The sequence below is a fragment of the Patagioenas fasciata genome, chromosome 3 (assembly GCF_037038585.1).
Source record: "Patagioenas fasciata isolate bPatFas1 chromosome 3, bPatFas1.hap1, whole genome shotgun sequence".
Taxonomy (NCBI): domain Eukaryota; kingdom Metazoa; phylum Chordata; class Aves; order Columbiformes; family Columbidae; genus Patagioenas; species Patagioenas fasciata.
Genome location: NC_092522.1, coordinates 78075174 through 78087031, shown reverse-complemented (window position 1 = coordinate 78087031; position 11858 = coordinate 78075174). Strand labels below are relative to the sequence as shown.

General features: G+C 40.9%; 1 long non-coding RNA gene across 1 annotated transcript in view; it reads left to right on the top strand.

The window, feature by feature from the left end:
* The first annotated feature begins 642 nt into the window (after positions 1-642).
* The window catches only part of LOC139827745 (uncharacterized), a 23690-nt gene continuing 12474 nt past the window's right edge, over positions 643-11858 (top strand). The window contains exons 1-2 of the long non-coding RNA XR_011738665.1: positions 643-839; positions 4942-5097. This is a non-coding gene — a long non-coding RNA (uncharacterized lncRNA). The remainder of the gene's footprint in view (positions 840-4941; positions 5098-11858) is intronic.

Below are 11858 nucleotides of genomic sequence, written 5' to 3'. Positions count from 1 at the left end.
GCCTGGACTGCTCCTTTTGTGACTCTGGGCACCATTCTTTTACATTTTCCATCCTTTTACTAAGAACAGTTTTACAAGGTCCCATCTGACTTTTCAAATGTCTTTCAACTTAATAATAAACAAATTACCCAGCGGTGATGTACAGGTCCTACCAGCCTGGAAACAAGTGCTTTTCCCTTGCAGAAATAATGGAGAGGCTGAGATCGTATAAAAAGAAAAGTGAATTCTGGAATTACAAGACCAAATGATCTCTGAGAAGCTGTGAGATCTTTCTTGCTCACCCCAAACCAGGATCAGCTGTACTTATGTTCTTCCCATAAGAAATATTAATAGCTGTCCTGTTCTTAATGACACCATGTGATGTCTACTTTTGAAGCAAGTGGTTTTTTAGGGGTCAGGATAGGTCAGGATGGGCACAATTCTCACCTTGCATGGATTGCAAGTCAGGAGCAACTCCAGTGATCATTTACTCCAGAAAAAGAAAAAGGAGAATGGTCCCCTAAGGTATTTAAAGAACTTTGTCATCTATATGTAAATGATTGCTGTGGTTTTGTGTTTGGTGGTATTTTTTTGATTGTTGTTGTTTTGGTTTGTGGTTTGTTTGTTTGTTTGTTTGTTTTCTCTTTTCTTTGCAGTTATTTGCAGAGGTACTGGTAGAAGACCCTGTGCTGATGCAAGAGGTTACTTTGTCTTCTGTTAGAGGAGGCAGCAGACGAAGAAAAAAAGACAGGCAGAGAAAAACAGCTCTTTATCCTGGATTCCTTCTCCACACTCCTGGGTCTCCTCACGCTCCATGATCAGCTGCTGGAGGTGGTGGTAGAGAGTGTGCAGTGAACCAGGTGAGTGCTGTTTGAGCTGTGGTGACCTCAGAGCGGTGTGGTTGGTAGGGAAGAAGTAGCTTCTTTTAAATAGACCACCTACTATAGTTGAAAACACAAAACCAAACAAAACGCAACAGAACAACAAAAACCAAACAACTCACAGAGAGAGTGAGTGCCTGCATCTGTGCTGTGGGAGATACATTTGCTTATTATGTGGAGATGGAGTCTACCTGGTATTTACAGATGTTCATTAGTTTCAAAAGCTGAGGCCATGGTGCTCCTCAAAGCTTAACAGGAGAGGCCCTTTCCCTGTGAACATATTGAAAATTTGTCAAAAGAAGGAGGAGCAGGAGGAATTCACTGATCCAGTGAACACAAAGATGCCTTCTTCTGCAGAGTTTTACACAGACAATTACTTAAACTGCCTTCTTATGAAAAGTAGTGTATTATAAGAAAAGGCACACAGAAAGTACAAGCTTTGTTCACCACCAGCAGTAGGAAAACATAAAAATTGTTCTGGCTATGCTGATCCTTGCAAAGATAATGAAATAATCTACACAAGGCATGCCAGTGTCATGTATTTAGAGAGTGATCAACTGGAGAAGATGACAATTTGTACAGGAAGACCAAGAAGATAAGGACTGAGCTAATGGGGAAACTACAAAGGATAGTGTTCAACTACTGGAGACAGGTTATTGGTGAAGTTCCTGTTGTTCAGCTCCAGATTACTTGACATCTTTATTAATGATCTCAGCAGAAAACATAGTAGGGTGTTATTAAAATCATGACATTGTAGCGCTGGCAGATAAAACTGATATGGAAAATAAATGGAATATCTAACAGGAAGAACTCATGGTTCTAAGAACTGGATTAGCAGAAAGGAGATAAGCATCAGTAAGACAAAGCTTAAGGTTACACATAACAATAGGAAATCCTCCTGTGAACTTTGAGCTTATTAGTTAGAAGCAAGAGAGGAGGAGAAAGAACCGGGTGTAGAGCTGGCCACTGGTTGCCTGTAAACTGCCAAAATATTGCAGCCATGGTGGGGAAATAAGCCATGATGTCTCACTGTGAATCAGGCACTGAGTCTTGTCACCAGTGGAGAGAGGGAGAACTGATGCCATGTATGTGATTCTCGTGAGGCCTCACCTGGATTATTAAGTACAATTTGGAGACTTGTGTTCAGGCAAGACAAATTCAGATTGGAACAGGAGCAAAGATGATCTAATAGCATGCTGAGGGGAAATGGAGAATTCATTTTACAGAAGCAAAAGAAATATCTTGGCTTGCTTACCCTAGCAAAATGAAGGTTAAAAGAAGATAAGATTGTTCTCTATAAATACACCAGGAAGATAAGCACTGGGAATGGAGAGGAGCTGTTTAAGCTAAAGGCCAATTTTGGCAGCAGAACAAATGGATTTAATTACTGTGGGTAAATTTAATCTGGAAATTAAAAGGAGATTTCTAGGAATCAGACAACAAAGTTCTGGAAGGGAAAGGGCAAAGGGTAGAAAACTAACAGTTTTAAAATGAGGCTTGATTAATTTATGAATAGGATTTGTCGGACGTGATGGTTTGCAATAGCAAAGTTGGATGTGTAGGACAGATGACATTCCAGTCATGGTTTTTCTTTGTCTTAACCATTTCTCTGTCTTCTTGGAAATTTAGAGTCTGTATAAAAAAGTCATCAGCATTCATTTTCAGCAGCTGAAAACCTCAATATCTTTAAGATATGTGAGCCACGACCATTCAACTTACTACGGCAGAAAAACTAATTTTCTGTCACAACTCTTCCATTAAAATAAGAACTTCTTGAACTATAATTTGATATATCAAACTTTCTTGGGCAAACTAACAGATTCATTTACTTCAAACCAAGCAATTCCATGAAGCAAAAAGGTTTCCTTTCTTGACAATTTGTGTTTCCAGTCTGGATACTCAGCTTTCTAATAAAGTACAGACTCCCATTAAACTTGTTCCACTGGTTGAGTTAGGTGTTCCTTCACTCATACATAGAGATGCATACATGCACGCACATACATTTTCTGGTAAATAGTAAGGAGTAAGGTTACACTGCAACTTTTCAGTTAGCTGAAAAATCAATATCCAATCCCCTTTTTTCATGAAACCTTTAGGAAGTTAATATCTTGAAAGCCTTGTCTCTGTCAGTTTTCATTAATATTCACCAACTGATTTAAACATTTTTAAAAGGAGACAGATGGGCAGACCAGAACGTCACATGGCTGCATTTCTTTCAGGAACAGGGCAAAGAGGACTTACTCATCTCAGGTGACATACTTAGAAGTCCCTGAAAAATAGCAGTAAATTGTCATTTTTCAGGATGAGAATTCAGTGGTAAGTTATAACAAAAAGTAAGACCTCATCATGCATATGTAAGACCATTAAGCATAACATTATCTTTATTTAAGAGAAGATGGTTAAGTCAGTCTAAATACCAGTATAAACCTATCTATTTAATGTGACGTTTTGAGGTGTTATTTTTGCATCTTCTTTTGATGTGATGAAGTTCACAGTTCACTGTTATATGAATTGTTAGAGACAGATTCAGACTGAATCATCGGAAAGGTTAGTAATCTTTTTTCCTTCTATGTAGAGTAAAATTAAGTGAATGCACCTACATTTGTGGATTCCTCTACCCTTATACCGTGGCTTCTATCAGATATTTGGCAGGAAGTTGCTAGAACTACTCCCATTACTTGCCTGTTTCTCCATTCCCAGAGTGGAAGGTCATTCACATCTAAAAGTATACATTTACATTGTATACACTGCTCCTTACAGCCCTTATTGCTTCTCTTTGTTCCTCAGTGTTTCTCAGTTCCTTAGTATTTTTCTTCTGCTGTCTGATGAAAAGGGACATCCTTTGGTAGAACAGTAGAGCTAGACACTGCAGCTCTAGTCTGAATTTTGCTTCTTTCTGGTTTTTTAATAACTTTTTTAATAGATTTTTTGCCCTTTTTTTTTCCTTTTGCTAGTATTAATAAGCTGATTTGTGCGCCAACATCTGTTCTGTATAGGCTATTCATATGTCTATACTAGTCAACTGAGAGAGCAACACTTATAATAATTACACAGAGCTCTTTGTTTTAAGATCTTGGAGTTGGTTTTAGCTGTGCTCCATGTGATTATTGATTGATGCTCATTGTGTCTTTCATATACTATTTTGTCACCTCCCCTTTTGTTACCGTTACTTTACAGGCAGGGAATGCCTACCTGATTTTAAAGAACTGAATCTTCTAGGTCCTGTTTGTGTCTTTATCACATTCTCACAACATAGCTTCTCTGTGACCTGATTTCTTGACTGATGAAACACCTGTCTTAGATGTTAGGAAGAAGCAAGGGAGTATCTTATTCCTTTGCAGTCTGTATCAAAAAGTCAAAGTCTTTCTTTTTACCATCTTGTTATGCCACATGAGATGAGCCACCATGGGCTGAATCAGTTTTTCTGTGGTCTTTCATCTGAAGGAGTGCAGGGGTGGATCCACAGGGAGGGAATACCAAAAGCAAGACAGTGCCCAACTTCTGACACTTGGTGCTTTGGAGATTTCCTGAGCTAGTGGTTGCATCTAGACCATGTGTTTAATGTCTGCTGATAGGCTGCCCTCATAATTTGTTATACTGGGGGGGTTGTATCATACTGGGGGCTTCTAGAATAAATGTTTCTTAAGTTATGAAGTTACTGTTTTAGTGATAATAATATGTATGAGCTTTGCTTGGCTATTGAAGCTTCTTTGTCAGTCAGTCCTTTTCCCAGTTTCCTAAATAATATTCTCCATGTCTCTGCCAAACGCAATCCTTTATTAAAAGGAATATTTAGTGTATTTCCCTTGATTTCCCCTTATGACATTGTAGACTCGTAGCTTACTCTTCTTTGCTTGTAAGTGTTGTCTTTGTCAATCAATCAGGCAATACTAAGGAATCATCAGTACAACACTTGTTTGCTTCATAGCCATCAGACTCTTTCAGAGGCCAAGAAATGTTTTAAGTTGAATGCAGATGTCTCATTGAAATGAACGTGATGGATGTTGGGTTCTAAATGTATATTGCTTACATCAAGAAGAAAGTTAATTTTTTAAATGCATCCATGTGTTTTTGTTTCTAGATTATATAATGCTTTTGCAATGGAAGCAGGTTTGGGGCAGTTCCATTTGTACCTGAGACCCATGAACTTTGAGTCTACATCACACAAGGGGAAAGCAGACCACCTCCCACCACTATTCATTACATCTGTCCTGGAGGATGACAGCTGTGTTGACAGGTAGACTGAACTTTTTTGTTTCTCTTTAGATTAGATGGGACAAAGCCTTTGGTCTGCTTACACTCACATATAAGCCACAAAAACTTCAGTGGATAAAATACATCAAATTGTTGAGGCAGCAAATGTAAAACATTGTGTGATTTGTTTCCTTTTTGTATAGAGTCTGGGACTAAGTAATGCTAATTTAAAGCTATTGAGGAGTGAAAGTGTGGACACTCCGTATTTGTGTGGAACGCTGGCAATTTTGGATCTGACGGCTGCCTAACAGGACTGGCCTGAAAGTGATTGACCCAAACCTCATAGGTAGCAAAACGGGACCTCAAAAACTGTTGTGAACAAAGTCCTTATTCTAAGCACAAAGAAAGCTTTTTCTCGGAGAATTACACTGCACTTCATGAAGTGACATTTTTGATCTTTGTTTTTCAACTCAGTGACTACTGAACTCAATCTCTACACAAGGAAAAGGCTATTTATTCTCTTCCCTTTTCCTCTGGGCAAAGTGACTGGAACAAGCAGATTTTTATAGTTGCTGTGATTTACTCTTTAAAGAGTTGGTAAATATGTGTGTGTATACATGTACATAAATACAACAGTTTTTGTGTGTATTTCAGAGCAGGGTTTAGGAGCAAGAAAGGAAATAATCTGTGAATTCTCTTACCAGATTCAAGGAGGGCATCCTGTCAGTCATTCCCTATGGCTAACAGGGGCAGCAGGGCTCCTTTCCCACCTGTGCATATGTCACGTGTTGTTTGCACCCTGTTCACTTGCATACACTCTAGCCTGCTGTGAAGATTGTTTAGCAATTGCAAGCAACCTGGAATGCAACTTCAGCTGCTAATTGAATTGGGGCAGTGATGAATATCAGAGCCCAGAAGACAATACAGCAGCACAAAACCAACCAACCAAAGCCCCCCTAAAATTCCAACGGACTAGGAACCAATACTTGAAATAAGGCATGATTAAACTGAACATGCAGATTTTTCACTGGTTTAGACCAGGCTCATGTTGGAGAAGCTAATGAGTTATTGTAAAGTCAGCCACAAAACATTAGGAGAATGTATTATTTTTCTTACAAAACTACTTCTGGAAACTAAAGCAATGTCCTAATACCACTAAATTAGGGACTAGAGTGACCAATTCCACTATATGTTCTAAATTTAAAGGGGGAAAGAAATGAAAAGTATTCCTGAATTTATCTCTATTTTCCTTTCATCCTCAATTTGGATTTTTCTGTGTCATACTCAATGTTTATAGATAATTTTGCTTTTGTTGCAGATACATACCATCTAGCTTACCATTAAGCATTCAAGAAATTGACAGTCATATTGGAAAGTTTAGTTTCTGTACAAGAGATAGTGTTATGCAGGTGAATGATTTCATTTGTGGAATAAGCAAAAAATATGCATTTCATTATTATACATTTGCTAGAGTATGTAAGGGCATCAGTCATGTGTCTACTAGATGCTATGAACAGTTTATCTTTCTCCTAGTGATAATATGATTTAGTCTACTGTTTTATAATTAACTTCATAAAGTTTCAATGAAAATTGGATTGGTAATGTGGCCTAATCCAGGAATCCTTACCAGGATGAAACTCTTGAAGTCAGCAGAGTTTAGTCTGAGGAACTTTGTTAAATAAAGCAGGACACCTGTCTGTGGCTGTACATCTGTATATCTGTATAGTAACAACATTTGGTGTAGAGAGTTCTGTAGTGAATGAAAATTACCTTAGTCTTCAGTGCTCTTTTCCATACTCAGTCCTTTCCTCTTTGTGCAAGTGTATAAAAACAGTATCGCAGACTGCCAGGCTGTGGAGATTTCATCTTCAAAGCTCTCCACGAAGTCTTCTTGCCATCAACTCAGTCACGACCTGTACTCTGTAGCAGGGTGGCAGGTAATAAAACATTTGCCAAGGAAAAGCAAATATGTTTTATTTGGTATCTACCCATTTCCCAGCCTGTTTGCACTTGGCTGCACTGTCTGGCACCATTCTGCTCTATAGAGTAGAGCTGAGAATACAACTCAGCAAATGCAAATGAATAAAATGTTTCATTGATCTCTACATTTAATCATGTTTCAGTGGTGACAACGTATACAGATAAAACAGAATGCTCTCCCTTACCCCTCCTTTCATTAAATTAAGCTGCTGAAGTATTACAAGACAGAGGGAGACGTCTGTAAAGTAACCTGTCTTTTAAATTGCAGGGGAAATGCCTAACATGTTGTTTTCCCTTTCCTTAGCTTTTGTGTCGAATAAGGAACATGCAACTTATCCTGGCCTGTCAAGTCATTCAGAAAAAATGCTCTTTTGGCAAGCTGCTCAGCAAACTTCCTTTTGTGCCTCGGTCCAGCTTCCCCATGCCCTAGACATAAAAGTTAGCAGCATCTTCATCCTCACATTGCACTAGTAATACTGGGTTTTGTCAGACTTAGCCCAAAGAGGGTATCTGTTAATTCTGCTTATAATCAATTGGATGGCAGTCCTGCGCAACACTTGGAATGGCATCACTGATGACTGCAGGAACTGCAGTGATTGTGTATTAGCATATGACATAAAAATAAATGGTGTCACAGCGATTTATTTAAAGATTATTAGTTTGGTAAATGATGAAGCATGGCTAAAAATATACCTCAAGAGAGGACTGAAAGAGATTAATTAGATTCAAAAGACATGGGTGAAAACTTACAGCCTGTGATGTGCAGTAAGGCTAGCAATCACAACCTGACCTTGAAATATGCATTCTTCTGGGATGGCAAAACTATCAGTTCCTGCTGCTTTCATTTGTCCTGTCTTCTGAAAACAGAAGTATTGTCAATGCTATTTGCAATGGAAACAATCACATCAGCCTGATTCCATGATGTCGGTTCAAAAGCTACCTGACAGGGTCACCAGGCCATTACTGTTTCTCATCTTACATTTGGATTTATTGTTTTTCAGCCTGTGTTTAATATATGGTGTTCAGTAGCTGCCCTTGCTCCATACATGCGAAATTGTTGTAGGGTTCTGTGTTGCATTTTCTTACGCAGCTGTTGTGTCTCTTCCAGAGACAGCTGCATTACAGTGGTGAGCTAAGTGACCTCGTATGCGATTTTGAATTCATAAGCAAACAGAGATTCTTTAGAGCTTGTCTTGCCTTCTCTGAGCTTATACTGAGATCTTTTTCCATGTTCCTTAGGACACCCATCTATCCCCCCTCAGCCCCCTCTTGCCTCCCCGATTCTCCCCATGCTCAGTCCCTTGCTGCCCGGCAGTATCCTCAGCTCATTCCTGTGCATGCCAAGTACCTGTGTTTTGCTCTCTGGCTGGGCAAGAAGCACCATGTTTTGCGGCAGGTTTGTAGCTGTGCCTGTGCTGACCGCGTGGCTCTCATGCTGGGAGCCCAACTGGCTGCTGCCTCCTGGGAGCTGAGCAAGCCAAGCAAAATAGCTGGAGATCAAACACTCCTTGCTTTTCCCTTGAGCAGGGGGTTCTCCTCACTAGCCCAATGCTGATTTTGCAGAGCTGGAAGGAACTTTTTACCCTTGAGACCTACCTCTGTTCTTATGTCAAACGTATTTAAAATCAGCCAGAGGGCTCAAAAGGTGTTAGAGATGGGTTGAACCAGCTAAGGGAATGAGGCTAAAACATTTCCTGTGTGACACCAGCTTCTTTCAAAGTTTAAAACTGAAAAAATAGATGTTATCATGACTCCCTGTTGTCTCATTTTGAGTCACTCAGAGTTGCAGTGTAGGGAGAGGAAGACATCTCATGCAGCTGTGACTTGCAAGCTTCTGAGCATAAATTGCCATTCCTAGAACAATGTCCTAGACACTTTCCGTACACCAGAGATGAATGTAAAGGAGGTCATAGGGCCAACACTCACCCCAGAGACTGTCAACTGCACCAGAACAAACTTGTTTCACCACTGCATGGCTTGCATCCTGGCCCAACATGAGCAGGATGGTGATTCTGCACTGTACAGCTGAGATCCATTGGCCCAAACAAACCAGTATCCTGATGAGGAACCAGAAAAAAGCTTAGTGTGGTACTGTCAGAACCGCCTGCTTGCTGCTGACCAGGGACCCTTCCCACCACTGAGCTCATGCAACTTTTGGCAGCATGTGGGCTGCATCCCAGGGAGCTGCTGTGTATGGGGATATAGCGGAAGATTTGGCGAGGTTAGTTAAATGTAAATACGCTCAAGTGACTTGCACCTGTTTGTAGAAAAAGCACATACATCACACTAATTGTTTTACTAACCTTGTGTGCTTGATGAGTAGAAGCTCTGTGTTAGATAACATAGGCCTGTGAGAAACTCTAGGCACCTTATCACTATGTCTGAGATTCCTGCTTTGTTGTGAGAAAGAGCGGGAGGCTGTGCCTGCCTGAAGCCTTGAAATACAGGCGAGCTCAGCAGGCCCAGCGATCTTCCAGCAGGGCTGAACTCACCAGCGCCTGCGTTCCCGCTTGTGTCGCCTCTGCCTGGGAGCTCAGGTGTGGCTTCGGAGATCCCCCAGTAGAGAGGTAACTAAAATAAAACTTGCTCTTCGCAAATGCATCCTTGGCCTCTGGCTCTTCTTGCGATGTGCCTGCGTATGTGAACACATGCTGCACCCAGGTGTTGGCAGCTGGATGTCCAGCTGTGCAGCATCCCAGGGCTGGCCATGGTTTAGTTCATCCCAGAGGCTGGTTTCCATTCCCTCTCACTGAGAAGTCTGAGATTCCCTGTCTTCATTTCTAATCAGATCCTGCAGCACTGACATCCTCAATGGAACTAAGGAACCTCAGTTTCTTTCCCAAATCTAACCTCTGCACTGTCATACAAAACACTGGTGTTGTGTGTCTCTGCTGATAACCACGAGTAGTCTTACTTTGGAAATATTTCTTCATCACTCAGTTGAAAAGGATTGATCTTCCAAACATTTGGAGATCATTTACTATCTAAATGCTGCCACAGAATGGCAGTAACTGTATTTTTCGTTTTCAGATGTCTCCTCTGTAAATAATTAAATGGCTGCTGCATCCATTCTGGATCAGTTTTTGCTGATTTACAGTCAGTGGATGTGAGCTAAATAATCAAACTCACACACAGAGGAAAACTCATACAACCAAGAGAGACAGTGATAGGGATGTCATTCATCTGTTATTCAACATGAACATGTAAAACTGGAAAAAAAATATTGTATAGCCTACTTAATAGGAAAGGATGATGGTTGCAGGATGTGTCTGCACAGAGGGACCCACCAGTGCTGTAGGAGATATGGCTGCCCACCCAACACAGGCCAAGGCCAGTGGCATCTCCCTTCAGCCCATGTGAAGGAGAGCTGGTTGCGTGATGCCAAGGGAGCTGTGTGCTCTGCAACACCCACCATGCTTTGGGTGGTTGAGAGCTAAGTCCCATGGGCTGTGCCATGGAGGGCACAGGCTTAATCAACTCATTCTCTCTGTGCCATAAGCCTTCATGGAGACCAGCCTGTTTGATACTGGTCCAGGACCTTCAGAATGGCACCTCAGCGACCAGCTCCTCTATACTGACATTGCATATATTTCTCAGGAACGAAGACACTGCTCGTGTCTGCCCATTTACTTCTAAGGCAGTTGCTGACCAATGTTTTTTAAATACATGTTCTCTGTTCCCTGTGATCGGCGAAGCAGGATCAAATAAGTGCATTTTCTAGTACAACAGAGCAAAGGTGTTCTTTGGTAGATCCATCTGCAAGCTGCCACTAACCCAAGCCAAACTAGTACTTAGTTAGGAGAACGATCTCAACTCTCAAAATGTGGCTTTTTTTCCCATTTTGATCTTTCCTTTTTCTACTGTGTGCAGAAGACAATAGCTCTCCTTGGTTTGCAGGGGAATTAGTGCGCTTTTTCAGCTCACCCGTACTTCCAAACCCCTGTGCCACATTTGAAATACGACTTCAAGAACTTGGAAAAGTACCACTTGTTGCTACTTGGAAATTATGATTATTTTTATATAAATATGCAGAAATTCCTGAGGTTCCTTCATACCAGGAGCCACTGGGACTTAAATAGGTGGTTTCGGGGGATGATTGGATTTTTACCTTAATGGGGAGGCAAACTGATTTTCCAGACAAGTGATCTAGATATAAAAATATTTGTACATATTTGAAAATGTGAATATCTGGGAATATTCATGTTCTATTTGCAGCTGATTGAATGTTGAGAATGTTGTCTGATTTATAAATTGGGTACTGCCTCTGAGTCTGCTGCTGCCATGGTTTTGCTCAATGAGAAATGAGGGTTTTTTTCTGTGACTTTCAATGATTACAGTGAATTATTATATCATAAAACTGGGATAAATGAAAGCACACAGAATTGCAAATCTGTGTTGATGTATTAGGAAGAGCTGCCGGCCTCTGTGAGGACAAGCACAGAATTGATATTCATGATATTTTAGGAAGGAGATGTAAGTCTAACAAGTCAGAGCAGTTTGGCAAGTGGAAGAAATTCAGTATCTGGGAGTACAACAGAGGATCAGCTGCTTCAAACAACCACACCAGCCACTTAATTGTCTTCTGGTCATTCTCCAGGTTTAGTCCGGACCATTAAAAGGTATTTGCTACAGACTGGCCAAGCCCCCTCCCTCCACTGGGTAGGGATCAGTCTGGCGCATGTGCGAATCCCGAGTGCTACCTGCTTTACATTGAGCCGGGCCTCCACCATGAAAATCACAGTGATGGGCTCTTGATCGTGAGGGAACATTCCCAAACACCTTGTTCCTTGGTGTGAATTGGTGGTCTGCATGTTATGGTTGTCT